We start from the raw sequence: 15,746 nt of genomic DNA, 5'->3' as shown, positions 1-15,746 counted from the left end.
ATTTTTCACCCAAATATCAAAGGATGATTTTGTTCATTGAAAACTTTCAAGAAAAAAATGCTCTTCAAAGACAATTTAAATTCTTTCAAAGAATGGCACTTTGGGTGTTTGGATAAAGTAAACATTTTCTACAGAAATTTTTGTAATTTTAAAAGAAAAAGGTAACCGGATCATCAGAGTACAGCATTGCCCCAAATATCTGAATCCACACATTGATGTCAGGATGGCCAAATCTTGGAAAAAAATGAATTTTTTTTGAAGAAGACTATAAGCCCTTGATATATATTTCTTTGTACCCATGAGTCTTTCAGGAACTGTGAGACTATTCTATAAGCAGAACCAGAGTTAATGAATATTGCAACATTTTTCAAAGTGTAGCCATTTATCTGAGAAAACTTTTTGTTATTACTGAGTTTATTCATGGAAAATAGTCATTTTTTCTTCTCGGTTATAGATGTGTTAAAGACAGTTGAACAAGTTGAACTTGATAGTTCCTTCAACCACAGCCTGGTTTATTAGTTTCCCTTGAAATGAAGCATTTTATTGAATTTGTTACAAATATGTGTGTAAACTATTACCTTCTAGACTGTACTCAGAAGCAAGAAAACTGATGATCTATTTTGTTAACTTTGTTGCTTTCTACAAAACATCTCTAGGCTTCACATTTGGGTTTTCAGCAAAATTCAACATAATGTTCATGATAGAGCTCCTCTTATTTCCCTATTTCTTAACACTGCAATAGTATCTTATATCCTCCTACTATACAAACACCTAAATGTCTTAGTGTAGTAATTATCTCAATACACAAACATGAAAAATATTGATTCAACTTTTCATGGAACTTAGATTTTAATTCAGAAATATTTTATAATATTCATCCTGCTCTCATGCGGTCTTTGTCACTTCCCTTGACTGATATACTTGTGTTTTGTTTATTTCGAAGTTTTTATATTTATTTCAGGAGAATTATGTGAAGTATGAATAACATTAAATTCAATTAAAAATAAATTTTATAATATTGGAGAGTTAGAGTGTTAAAATATTTTATCTCATTATTTCATATTTCCATGTAGAGACTCTGATAGAAATTATAGCTAAAACTGTTGTGTGGATCAAAAATTTAAGATGTGGGCTAAAAAGCTTGAGTAAAGTACCCAAATTGATGTGATGGCTGTGTTATTTAATGCAGTTTTACCAAGTGATCACAAAACATTGGATACACACACACACAAACACACACACATACACATACACATTTTCACATACATGTTTAAAGAAAGGAGTCTTGGAGATGTCAGTCTTCTTCTGGGGAAAACAAAAAATGTTCAACAATATTGTTATTTGAGGACTAACATTTGCTAAAGCAGGCTAATGTTAGAGTAGGCATTTCTCCTCTAAAGTATAAAGTCTTGAGTATATTACATTAATTTTCACAAGCCAGGGATTATCACAAGCCTAACAACTAAGAAAAACCCAGGATCAGAGGAATTCTCAGCCCAGTTCTACAAGAAGTTGAAAAAAGAATGAACACCAATTCTTCTAAAATTATTTTATGAAATAGAAAATAGAAAAGACCTTCTAACCTCATTCTATGAAACTGATATCAACCTGATGAAAAAACCAGACAAAGACACATCAAGGAAAGAACATTTCAGACCAGTATTCCTGATGAACAGAGATGTCATAATTCTCAATAAAATTATGGCAAACAGCATACAAAATCATATTAAAAAGATAGTACAACATGATCAGTGGGCTTTGTCCCAGAGATGCAGGGTTGGTTCAATACATAGAAATCAATAAACATATTTTTTAATTAAATAGATGTAAAGACAAGAATAAAAAAAAAATCTCAATAAATGCAGAAAAAAACATTTGACTAAATACATAATCAAAACACTAGAAAACTATGTATAATAGAAATATGTCTTAATACTATAAAAGCTATCTATGGTAAACATATGGACAATATTCTCCTCCTCCTCCTCCTCCTCCTCCTCCTCCTCCTCCTCCTCCTCTTCCTCCTCCTCCTCCTCTTCCTCCTCCTCCTCTTCCTTCTTCTTCTTTTTGGAGTAAGGAGACTTTACTGAAAACAGAAAACAGGGAACAAAGGTTTACAAACAGGAATGTGGACTCCTAGCAAAACAAAAACAAAGAACAAAAAAGGCAGGGAGGAGGGGTGTTGGAAGGACAAAAGTGGGTAGTGAGAGCAAGGAAAAGGCTTAATATTTTTTTTCTTTTTCCCATTTCTTTAAAAAAAAAAAACACAAGGAAACACACAGGGACACACAACCATTTGTTCACGAATAGAAACATAAATGGGGCAGAATCTAACACTCTGTTCTTCTATTTCCCAAAAGCAAAACAGAAAAAGAAAAGGCAGCCTGGAGGCTGTGCCCCATAGAGACCCCTTCCGCAGTGGTGTGTAGGAAGGGGCAACCTGTGGGTTTGTGCAACACCTGGCAGCAGCGCAGGAAAAAGAGGGGGGGGGTGGAGGTCATGGACTCCACCCCCCTAAAGGAGCAGGGGGTCCAGCTTGTCAAGCCCAGGGCACCCATGGGGATCCCTGAGGACCAGGCCCTCTCTGAGTCCTGGGCACCCTCGGGGAGGTGGTCGCCAGGGTTGCACCCTCCCAAGTCCAGGGCGCTCACGCCATCTCCCTCCCCTTGTGAGCCCGCCCCTCAAGGAGGGGGGCCGCGCATGCACCCAGTGCTTGGGCTCTGTACAAGGGCACCTGGTGCTGGGGCAGCGGCTGGCAGCCACTGTTGACATGGCTGAGGACGTTCTGCTTGAGCTGTGCCACCTGCTCAGTCAGCAGGCTCCTGGTGGACGCCAGGTCGTGTTCTGGCTCTTGACCTCTTCACTTTCTCCTCCAGGGAGAGATGCTCCAGTTTGCCCTTGGGGCACTTGGAGGCTGCAATGCGGTTGAGCAGCCGATTGCGCTCAGCCTGGATGTGTTACTATGTGTCCATGTCGATGAGCGATATCCGCAGGCTCTCGCTGAAGCTTGGCAAGTCGGGCACCTTCTGTGGCTCATCCTTGAGCACAGCTAGGCATGGCAGCCCCAGTGCGTGGGGGGCGGGTGGAGGGCGGCAGTGACGGGGAGAAGGGAACGGAATTGGAGGTGAAGGGGACATTTGCAGCACCCCCGGCCCCACCCCTGTAGCTGCTCAGGTTCCTGAAGACTGATGTCAGCTGGGGGGTGAGGGTGTGGCGCCCGATGCATGACAGTGTCCTCCTGCGGAGGCTGCAGCAGCAGCAGCAGCAGTGGGGCTGCACACTCGCCAAGCTGGTGCTGCTTTTCCAAATCCTCCAGGGCCGTGACAAAGTCCTCGGTGAACTCCTGCTTCTCGTTGGCCAACACCTTGGGGTAGAGGAACTGTGTGCTCCTCGGTGTAGTGGTAACCAGCCCATTGGTCTGGATGATGAGGCACTCAGCTCAGGAGAGGGGAGCTTGAGCAGCCTCAGGTAGGGCTGGAGAGCAGGCTGTCAGGGGGCACCTGTTGTGTGTGCAGTGTGCAGATAGGGGGGCCAGAGTTGGCTCTGCTGGCACCTGTTCCCTCAGGCTCAGCTTCAGGGCATCATTCTTCACCACGCTGCCTGCCGCCCATCTTGGCGCCTCAGGGACAAGTGGGCCAGGGACACAAAGTTGCTGCCACTGCCACTGACGCTATTGCCCAGGCTTCTCAGTGCCTCATCACCATAGAAAAGTGTTTCCACCCTCTGCTGCACCGAAGGCTTGCTCCGCTGGGGGAGGGTGGCCAGGGCCTTTGTCCTGGGGTCTCCCACCCCCTCCCCTGCCCAGTCAGTCCTGGGCCCACCTGCCGCAGTCCGGCTGGCTGCAGCAAAATACCCGGGGGGGGGGGGGGGTGGTGACGAATAACTTGTGTACCTTGATACAGCAGGAGTGGGAGCCATTTATTGCAGGACAGGAGCAGTATTTATACATTCCACACAGCTTATCTAATTAGCATAAACTAGAGACATCAGTCAACCAATAAGGAATCTCCACACTTAATGGCTAGCTTTTGTTACTTCTCAAACCACTCCCTCTGGCATTTTTCCAGGCACCATCTAGACTTGTTTATGAACTCTAACATTCCCCTGGCAAAATGCCAGGTGTTATTTTGACTTGTTTACAGACTCTAACACCCACCCTGCCAGTGGGCTCTGTGCCTGGCCCTTATGTGGGGGCTCCTCAGAAACATTATTATTAAGGGAGAAAAAATTAAAGAATTCCCTCTAAAATTGAAAAAAAGCAAAAAGATGCCTTTTTTTGCCATTTTATTCAACATCATCCTTGAACCTCTATCCAAAACAATTAGAAGAAAGAATTAAAGATAATGAATAGAAAAATAGGAAATCAAACTATCACTATTTGCTAATGGCATGCTTCTATATTTAGAAAATCCAAAAAATTTCACCTGAAACTTTCTTGACTAATAAATTTAGTAAAATAGTATAACATGAAATAAACACTCAGAAACCAAACGAATTTTTATAATGAAGTGTTCGAGTCTGTAAACAAGTCAGGATGGCACCTGGCATTTTGCCAGAGAAATGCTAGAGTCTGTAAACAAGTCTGGATGGCGCCTGGCAAAATGCCAGAGGAAGTGGTTTGTGAAGTAGCAAAAGCAAGCCATTAAGTGTGGAGATTCCTTATTGGTTGACTGCTGTATCTAGTTTATGCTAATAAGACAAGCTGTGTGGAATGTATAAATACCGCTCCTGTCCTACAGTAAACAGCTCCCATTCCTGCTGTATCAATGTACACAAGTTGTTCGTCACACCCCCCGCCTGGTTTGCTGCAGCCGGACTGCGGCAATGAAGCAATGAATCCAATGTAAAAACAAATTAGGTAAACCACCCTATTAACAATGGCCTCAAAAAGAAAAAGAAAGAATAAAATAAAATACTTGGGAATCAAACTAAAAAAGAGGTAAAATACCTCTACAATGAATACCACAGAACACTAAAGATAGAAAATGAAGTTCTGAGAAAATGTAAAGATGTTACATACTCTTGGATAGGCAGAATGATCATAGTCAAAATGGTGATACTAACAAAATAGTTATAGAGATTCAATGCAATTCCTTTTAATCTCCCAATGACATTCTTCATAAAACTATAAAAAGCAATCATGAAATTCATTTGAAAAAATAGGAGAGCCACAATAGCCAAAGCAATTCTCAACAAAAGGAGTGAATCAGTAGGCATCACGATACTAGACCTTAAACTCTACTACAGAGACATAGTAAAAAAAGAAAAAAAAAAGTACCAAAAGACATATAGACCAATCCATACTAGACAAAGGTGAAAAAAACATAAATTGGAGAAAAGAAAGCCTCTTCAACAGTTGGTGCTGGGAAAACTGGAAATCCATATGTAGAAAGATGAAATTAAACTTCTATATCTCACTGTGCTCAAAAATCAACTCAAAGTAGATAAAAGATTTAGACATGAGAATGGAGACCCTAACAAAAAAAAAATGTCCACATCCTCATCCTGTTAGCTTAGGACCTGACTTCTTGAACAAGACTCCTAAAATACAAACAGTAAAATTAGGAATCAATAAATGGGATGGATTCAAACTAAGAAGCTTATTCTCTGCAAAGGAATCAATCTATAACATGAAGAGAGAGCCTACAGAATGGGAGAATAAATCCTTAGCACAAACACATCAAATAGAGCAGAAATCTCCAAGATATATAAAGAACTCAACAAACTTATTGCCAAAAAAAAAGAGACATAACCCATCAACAAATGGATGAAGGAACTGAAAAGACACTTCACAAAAGAAGAAATACAATTGATCAACAAACACATTAAAAAGACCATCATCTTTAGCAATTAGAAAAATGCAAATAAAAGCTATTTCAATATTTTATTTCACTGCAGTCATAATGGCAATTATCAAGAATACAAGCAATAATATTGTTCATGAGAATGTGGGAGGCAAAGGTACACTCATACATTGCTTGTGCCATATCAATGTATTCACAATAGCTAAGCTACGGAACCAACCTAGGTATCCTTCAACATATAAATGAATAAATAAAATGTTATATATAATATAAATAATATAACATTTATATATAAGATATATATATATATATATATATACACACACACACACACAAACAAACATACAGCCACACACAGATAGATTAGCCTGTGTGGCTGTATGTTTGTGTGTTTGTGTGTGTGTTGTGTGTGTGTGTGTGTGTGTGTGTGTATGGAATATTACTCAACCCTAGAAATAATAAAATTATGCCACTTGCTGGCATATATAACTTGAGAATACCATGCTAAGCTAAATAAACCAATAACAAAATTTCAAAGGCTTAATATTTTATCTGATGTGCAGATGCTAATTCACAATGGAAGGCACTAGGGAAGAATAAATACACTTTGATTTATAGAGAGGTTAGTAAGGGAGGGAAAGAGGTATGCGGTTTTGAAGGATCATGAAATGGATCAGATATTATTACCCTGCATGCTTATGCAATTACATGACTGGTGTAATTCTGCATCATGTACAAAAAGAAAAAATGTGAAGTTATACTCCATTTATGTATGCTGTGTCAATGCATTATACTGTTATGTATAGCTAATTTTAACAAATGCCAAAAAGATAGAATCAAATAAATTACAAAATACAATAATTAAAACACTGTTTTACTGAAATAGAAAGCAACATATAGACCAATGCACAGAAAAGAGAACAAGGATAAGCCCAGACATTCACTGCACAATCATCTTTGAGAATGGGGCCAATAATACAGAATGAATAAAGGATAGTTAGTCTCTTTAACAGATGGTGCTGAGGACACTCAATATCTGCACAGGGAAGAAAGAAAACAAAAATTTATCTTACATCATATCAAACATCAACTCAAAGAGGAGAAAATGTAAAGTGAGAGGTGAACCTGTATAATTCCTGGAAGACAGTACTGGGGTCCCATTTACCAATCTCTTCCCATCCTACTAAGGTGACAAATATGATCACTACACAGTGTTATATGTATTAAAATATCATGCCATACAACACAAGCAGATGAAGTTGCTATTTTTAATCTAAAATAGAAAAAAAGAAAGAAGAGCATAAGTTTGTGAGCAAAACATACAAAGAAAACACAGAAGAAACACTTTACAAGATAGCTCTAGGTAATGGTCCTTTTGCTATGACAATAAAAGGACAGGGAAGAGAACCATGAACAGAGAAGTATAATTCCATTAAACCAAAAGCTTCTACACAGCACAGTAAAGCATGAACAGCGAAGAGATTCAACTGTTGGAATGAGAGAAATGACTGACACATCACCTGAGAAGAGTATAAAATCTGAAACACAAAATATCCCTATGAGAAACCATTAAGTGAGCTGGGTACAGTGGGACATACCTTGAATATCAGTGATTTGAGAAGCTGACGTGGGAGGACCACAAGTTAAAAACCAGCCTCATCACGTTAGCCAGGCCCTAAGCAACTGAGTGAGACCCAGACTCTAAATTAAAATAAATAAATAAATAAATAAATAAAACTCTGGGGAAGTGACTCAGTAATTAAGTGCTGTGGGTTCAATCTCTAGTTGCAATATATAAACAGAGAGTAGCATGCTGTTTGCAAAGAAATGTGGTTAGGGTAAAATGTGGTGCTGCTCTTCAATGGATATAAAATTTTAATTGCATAAGGTAAACAACTTCTAGATATTTGCAGCATAATTCTGTAGTTACACTTTACAATAGTATAATGTTCACTTACATGTTTTCAGAGTACATATATCCTACTTAGTGTTCTTACTATTGTGCAAGGGAGGAAGGGAGGATACAAGGGACTGAGGGAGGGAAAGATGATGAAGAGAGTGTTGAAGCCAGAAGGCAGGGAAAGGAGGACTAGCCCCATGATGCTCTTCCTACACAGTCAGGATTCCTGCTCAAAGTGGACCTGTTCTTGATTGAATATTCACTGTTGCTATCATAATTTTTATTGATTTTATCTTACTACTTATTTTTCAAAAGTAAATTCCAAGAAGGCAATGGACCACAGGTATAAACACAGCACATAAATGTAACCTGCAGGTATAGTGCTTTTGGACACTTCATAAACATTGAGTTTTCATTCCCATTATCACAAATTCCAGTGGGCCACGGAAATATGGGAGCTAAGAGAGAGTTGGGTACAAAGTGACCATGTCCTATCCACAAGTATAAAAAAAAAAGGGAGCATGATGAAACCCAGGTAGGACACACATTAATGTCGAACCAGAATTAGATTCAAATATAGAAAGAAGACAGCTTTGTCACTCAAGGTATTTCACTGTGTTAACCCAACTTTCCAGCTGAGGATGTGAAGGGATAGGGAAAGCAGGGTAATCCACAGTCACTTTTCTCCCAGCTCTTTCAAACTCATTAACAAACCAGCTGGAGAAATTGTTCACAGTTATCAGGGTGTAATAAATGCAATTGCACTGGTTCTGTGTAACATATTCACTGCTTTGGTATTAATGAACACAACATGGATGTGTAAGCTCTCCAATGTGACTTTCTCATAAATTTGCATTTAGAATTGATATGGCATACAAAAAGATGAATGTTAGAAGTCTTGCTAATAATTTAAAATTCTGTAGTAAGAAGGACAATTAAAAGACAAATTGTACAATGACATGTGAAGAGATCACAGAAGAAAGAAATAGATTTCTGTGGCATGATGTCAATGGTAGAGGTCACCTGCTTTTAGACAGGGAGTCTAAGTTTTCATTTTGCATTGGTCCTGACAAATTACACAAGTTGCCCTAAAAATACCAGTAAAAATGTGTATATTTCCCTGGAGAAAGTGGTGATTCTAGCATCATGAAAGATAAATTTTAAAAAAAAAATGAGCCTTAACATATGAAGGAGGAAGAGAATGAAGAGTAGGAGGAGAGTCTCTCAAGGTTTCCCACATGTGAATTCCTGATAAATGACATAAGAACTAAAGTAAAAATCCTGAAAGATTGAAAGCTGGAAAATATGAGCAATAAAATAAAAAACTTTAATATTAAATTATAAGTGAAAGCAACAAATAAATGTATATTTACTGAGAAATATTGACTACATTGATAAAAATGATGGGAAAAAAATCTTTCATATACAAGAGTTCAAAACAATACAGGAGAATAGCATCCCATCCTGCATGTGGAGCTTAGTATCTTTGTCATTTTATGGGTGGGCAGATTCAGTGACTTGATTGCAACAAATAGTGAAAGAATAAGGAAAATATTACAGTCCCAAAGGATGAACTCGGCACAAACTACCTTGACAGTGGATGGACTGTAGCACTTCAAATATTTCAGTGACCATCAGATAACCTCATCATGCTGTGACAACAAGGCACTTCAAATCAAAGAAATCATACGATTTCTTCCAAAATTATTTAATCCATTATCTTTATAGGTGACTAACAATGACCATTTTCACAAGCAGGAAACAAACCATAAGGATACTCTCTTCCTCAGTGTTGAGTGCCTACCTTTCAGTGATCAAGTAGAATAATTAGTTTTAATTTGTTTTTAATTAACAAATATTTACTGCACATGTTAATGGAGTTGAGCATAATATTTCCAAATGCATGGTACACAGTGATCATATCTAATTATCTATCTTCTACTTTCATTGATTGCCCTGCCCCAGCACCCTTTGTACTCTCCAGAAATTACTATTGGGCTTCCATATTACTTCTAAAAAATCAACTCTAAGGTGTAGGTGATAAACATGGTAATAGAAAAAAGATTTCTGCAGTCACAAACAAACATTTGCAGGAATGAACTCTCCCCACATCTCTGAGAACATAAATGTTAACACCCGGTTGAGTCTCCCTTTATCTCATTGTAAACAACCAGAAAAATGACCTCCAGCTATTGCCTTCACTATGCTGACCTTATTTTTTCCATAAATCTTCAATTTGGCTTCAATTCCCACCACCTGAGGACAGAGGTTCCACTGAGATTATCAGAAACCCCTATGGCACCAAAACTCAAGGTCCCTCCTTTGTCACCCTGTGGCTCACTTTTTAGTGTTTTTTAGAACAAGAGGTTCTGCCTTTCTTTTTAAAATCACCTCTTCCAGAAATTCATGTCATTACATTTTCCTGGTTTTCTATCTCCTTAACTGAATGCCCACACTCTGTCTTCTTCATATTATTTCCTTCTCCGTGGCTAAATACAGGTGTGTTCCCAGCTCAGAGAAATGCTCCTTGTACTTATATATCTTCACCCAAACCTGAGTCATGCTCAGTCTCATTGCAGTATTTTTCACATTCCCCTGCCTTCCAAATATTCATTTTCTTCCCAGTTCTCTCCTCTCACCTTATGTGGATATCAAGGAGAAATCACAAACATCAACACAAAAGCCTTCTTCAAGACTAACACACTTTTTCCTGCCTCATGTGGTTTTTCTGCTCCATACAGGAATGCTTTTGCCAAAAAGCTCTGAATATTCACTTAGGCCTACAGATGCCCAATGAACAACTACAAGTGAGATAACACTTGGCATCTCTGAGATATATTTATTCTATTTAATGGCTTTTAATAATCATAGCATAGAAAATAGAAAGAAATACCTGCAATATTAGTAAGGACTCCTGAAACATTCCAGGCACAACAGGTGTAGAAAGAGGCCATGATTGAATTGAAATCCTTATCCCACTTCTGAATAAATTTTGAAAAAAATATATGTGTGTGTGTGTGTGTGTGATATCACACACACACACACACACACACACACACACACACACACACACATATACACTGGGTAGTTAGTGTAATACTCCCTTTCATAGCTGGATGATTAATTTCATACATACAATTAATGAAGATTTGTACAAAAAAAAATAAAAAGCTGCTTGTAAAGCAAGTACTGAAGAGTTTTCTAAAGTATTTCTTAACCAAGCCAGCCAATAAGTAGGCAGATACTCTGGTGGAAGATAGAAAAATGTCAAAAGTACAGTTCTGATACCATCTAGTGTCTAATTAGGACTTAGCACTTCTAACAATGGGAAAGTACCCACATTACGCAGAGCAGTAAGTACAAGTAGGGATGAGACAGGAATTCTTGAAACCTAAAAGAGGGGTGAGGAGATGCAACTGGAGAAGCAAGCAAGGAAGGGATCTTTAAGGAGACCTTTATCTCACAGGTAGGAAAGGATTGGGGCAGCTAAATGATATGGAGAAGGGTGTGTTTTAGAATAATTGAGAAGGTAAAACATTGCCATGGATGGTAACATTAGATCAGATGCCTAAAGGGGGTCAGTACTTCATGTCTCTTTAGTGCCTGAATTCTTGGGTCAGTCCAGGGGAATGGTAGCCCCCACAAAAACGAGAGCAGAGATTCCTTGCTGTTTTGTTCATGTCTGTGTCCTCTCTGCCTAGGACAGAGCCTGGTACTATAGTTTTTTTTTTTTTTTTTTTTTTTTTTTTTTTCAAGGAGTTATGTTTCCATATATAAAATTAATGAAGGCTGTGGTTTTGCCTAGAGGTAGAGTGCATGAGGCATTGGGTTCAAGCCTCACCATAACATAAAAATAAAATAAATGTATTGTGTCTACCTACAACTAAAAAATGAATGTTTTAAAAAAATACTAAATGATAATACTGTCAAAATATATCCCCTGCCCCATCCATTGCAAATTGCCTTTTAGAGAATCATGAAGCTGGAACTTGGCCTTACACCAACCTGAGAGTCAGATGTCACTTTGTGTCCCACTTTACAGACTTAGGGAGTGTCCCAAAGTAGCACCTGGAAAGAGCCAAGGCCTCTTCCCTCATCAATGCTTTTTTTATTGCCCAGGTGCTATGAAACCCCTGCCTGTGAGTGAGTGAGTGAAGGGGACTGTGCGATCCAGATCAGACTCCAGCAAGTGACGGCTGCATCACAGGCTCACCCTCTCTGGACTTCAGGGTCTCAATATGTAAACAGCAGGCACCAAGAGAAGTCTCTGTGAACACACAGGAAAAAAAAAATTATTGTTCCCCAAAAACAAAGTGTCTCAGGCGATATCCCAAGGACCCCTTCAAGAAACCCCATGGGACCCAACCAACCTGAAAATATAGAAAGTGCACAGCATCCAATGAGTGGGAGGAAGAAAGAAAGGCTGTGCCATGGCATCTTCAGCCTCCCTCCATTGCCTCAGTGGGTAAGAGGGGAAACTGAGGCCCCCAATGGAGCAGACATTGAGGTCACATTACTATCTCAGAGGCCAAAGACCCTGCTTCCCCTCTGGGTCCACAGTGAATCCTGACAGAATTACCAGATGGATGCCTCTCCTGACTCCATTTGCCTCCTGTGGATGCACACACCATGCCCTCTGCTCCTGCATTACTGTGCCTCCTGGTTCCTAGGCTGTGCTCACCTAAGGGGTCCTGGGTAGGGTGCTGCCTCCCACGTTCTCCCCCTGTCTTCTCCCCGCCCACTGTTCTTACAAGTTGGGCTCCATTCACTCAGGCTGACTCTGCCTCACCAGCTCTGCCCACAAGGTCCTCTCCACTTTTTTCATAGGCGCCACCCAGCATCTGGCCTCTTACCTCCATTGTTTTGAGAGCCACGCCCACTCCACCAATTTGATCCTCTGCATTCTGTCCACATGACTCATCCTCCGATGACATATTTAACACTCTGGGATTGCAGGTTTTTCCCTCTAGCCCTGGAACCTTTGCAGTCTGGCTTGGCCCAATTCCACCAGCATCCACTAGCATACAAAATGGCTCTGCTCTTCTTCATTAGCCATGGTTTTCCATCAAGTTCACTCCTACACCAGCCTCACTGTCACCTGGCCTCTCCACTGCTCCTTGAAAACTCCATCTGAAATGAATGAAAGAGATATTGCTGAGATATCCATGGTTGTGACACCACTGAGTCTAAGGGACAATTACCTTTGGGCTCTGGTCACATTTGAACCCCACATCTTCAATGGTTCACCTTGAACCACTCTGCTAACCACAGAGTATCTCCATTTACAGAATTCCAACTGATGATAATACTTTTTTGCATAAATGTGAGCATGTTTTCAGCACTGTCTTTGTATTATGGATGCAGAAGAGGCACTGTACAGCAACTAGCAATGTCCCTGCCCTATTTGTGAAAGAGCCCAGCCAGATTTAAAAAGCATGTTTTCAAAGGACATGCCCTTCTGATTTTTTTTAAGCTCTGTGGCCTTCAGCACCTTCTCTCCCCCTTTCAGCACAGGATGGGCACAGCTATTTGGCAAACAAGAGTCATCTGTGATCTCTTCTCCAGCCAGCCTGGGGCATCTCAGAATGAGGAAGCATAGGTATCTGGTCATGGCCATCTTTCTCAAGGTTCAGTCTCAGAAGAGAAAGCCTCTTTATAATGACTTCTGTATAACTATGGTTTATTCTGACAACCTGACACAATGCTGTAGAGACAGGGAAGCAGTTGGGGACTTGGGCTTCAAGCTGCAGAAACTGAACTAGGTGATTTATTTTTTAAAAAAAATGACACTGGGGAGGTCAAGGAATCTGATAGCAAAGTTTTTTTTTTTTTTTTTTTTTTTTTTTTTTTTTTTTTTTTTTAAGAGAGAGTGGGAGAGGGAGAGAGAGAGAGAGAGAGAGAGAATTTTTTTAATATTTATTTTTTAGTTCTCGGCGGACACAACATCTTTGTTTGTATGTGGTGCTGAGGATTGAACCCGGGCCGCACGCATGCCAGGCGAGCGCGCTACCGCTTGAGCCACATCCCCAGCCCTGATAGCAAAGTTTAATAAAACCAGGAGCTGGGTTTTGCCAGGTGATTTCAGTGGCCAAAACCCATTTATAGTTCTCACTGAACCCCATTGCTATATGAGCACACTGAAAGCCTTCCTGCTGTTGCTTAGTTGCTGCAAAACAACAAAGAGAAGGGGTCCAGTAGGCTGGGTATAGGTATTGGCTGGGAGTACAAATTCTTCACATTCAACTAGGTATTAAAGGATAAATTGAAGTATGCTAAAGAGCAAAGGAAAGGACATTCTAGGTAAGAACACCATTTGTGATCTCACAAAGAAATTTGTGTCCTCTCAGAATCACACAACCACACTATGCCAGGGGCTTTTCTCATCATGTCATTCAATATCTCCAAACCTTTCAAAAATAGTGCCATACTTTGGGAAACTTATTTCATTGTTCCACAAAAATGCTAAAGGCTTCTATAAAGAATTCAAAATATACAGCAGAATCCTGCAAAACTGGGCAAGGGGTGGAAATCTTGCCAAAACCCAGTGCCCCAAACACCAGAATTAACATAAGGCAGTATCATTTCCCAGGACTTTTTAGTCACATAGATTGGAGGGTGAATAAAAAAACAAGGATGGGTAGAAAGAAAGAAAATAATTTGATTAAAATGAGGTTAAATGTGGGCTGGGTTTGTGGCTCAGTGGGAGAGTGCTTGCCTCGTGCACACGAGGTGCTGGGTTATATCAATACCACATAAAAACAAAAAAAAAAATAAAATAATGGTTAAAATTATAAAAAGTTATTAAATATGAAAAAACAGCATTTTCACTTGAATTTATGGAAAGAAAAAAACAAAATCAGTAAAAGAGAAGTAGCTGCTAACATGACATATTTATTTTGTGATAAAAATGCTTGTTTGATATAAGAATACCCCAATATTGTGATTAACAATGTGTCTCAAAAGCTAAAAAAATACCATTAAAAAATCTGAGGATGAGGCTCAGTGGTTATGTTCCCCTAGTTTCAAACACTTGTACAAAAAAAAAAAAAAGAAAAGAAATAAAAAAGAAAAAAATGTGGTTCCTTTTCCTTATGTTACATATTACAATTTTAGCATTCATTTTTACCTGTTGTGGAGGCTGTGAAACATCAGTCTCTCACACATACGTTTTGCCCACATCTGACATTTTGCTCTCAGCCTATTGTTTTATGTCAAGGTCTATACTTTACCTGCCACCTCACTTTAATTGGAAATCTTTTAAAATCCTAGGTTTCTCTGGAGGCAGGGTTCATCTTCAGTCCTTGGACCCAGGCTTCTTCCTTCTGTGTTCATTTAGATTCAAGTCTTTTTTGGAGACGACCCACTTCAAAATTGGGAACAGTATGGCTTGCTTAAAATCACTTTCCCAATGTCCCATCAGTGCAGGAATTGAGATTGGGACCAGCGTTAGTCTGTTGTGGAACAGTTCTCAGGAGAGCCATGGGAGTCCTGGGATTTTGGACTTGAGTGTTGGCAACAAGAGGAAATATACTCACTCTCTGTGAACATTCTGGGACAGATGAGGGATCCTGGAGATGATTCAGGACTAACTCTGTCCCAAGGGCTCAGATTAGGTACTGTAGAGGTTTTGTGTTGTACTTCCACTCCATCCCCAGAGACCTGAAAAAGAATTGGTGACAAAGATGGCTGGTTCTTTTGACCTGCATTGTTCCTGAACCTGAGGACAATGAACAGAAAGTAGAACAAGGAGAAAAATCAATGCATCTGTCTTTCCACTGCTAGAAAAATGTACCCATCAAATACTGAAAAAGATTTCCTTTTACTTGAAAATCAAAAAGCCCAGTGGTTGGCAGTCTGGGCTGCTATGGCTATCCAGCTATGCCATCATGCCTCAGAACCCTTTCTGTTTTTCATTCTGCAGTCCATTCAATACAGCAATCAGGGGAAAGGGAAGAAGGAAAAAAACAAAGATCTAAGAGGCCCAGTGGCTTCCACTGATATCTCATTGGCCAGCACAGAATCATAGAGACCCCTACCTGCAA

The 15,746-nt window shown here is 39.7% G+C and overlaps 1 pseudogene; it reads right to left on the bottom strand.

Moving 5' to 3' along the window:
- Positions 1–1,907: 1,907 nt before the first annotated feature.
- LOC139707028 (transcription factor JunD-like) lies at positions 1,908–12,638 on the bottom strand (annotated as a pseudogene).
- Positions 12,639–15,746: the final 3,108 nt, after the last annotated feature.

The sequence above is a fragment of the Marmota flaviventris genome, chromosome 9, assembly GCF_047511675.1.
Source record: "Marmota flaviventris isolate mMarFla1 chromosome 9, mMarFla1.hap1, whole genome shotgun sequence".
In the NCBI taxonomy this organism is placed as follows: domain Eukaryota; kingdom Metazoa; phylum Chordata; class Mammalia; order Rodentia; family Sciuridae; genus Marmota; species Marmota flaviventris.
Note: the sequence above shows the minus strand (reverse complement) of the source record. Positions and strands in the feature narration are given on the sequence as shown.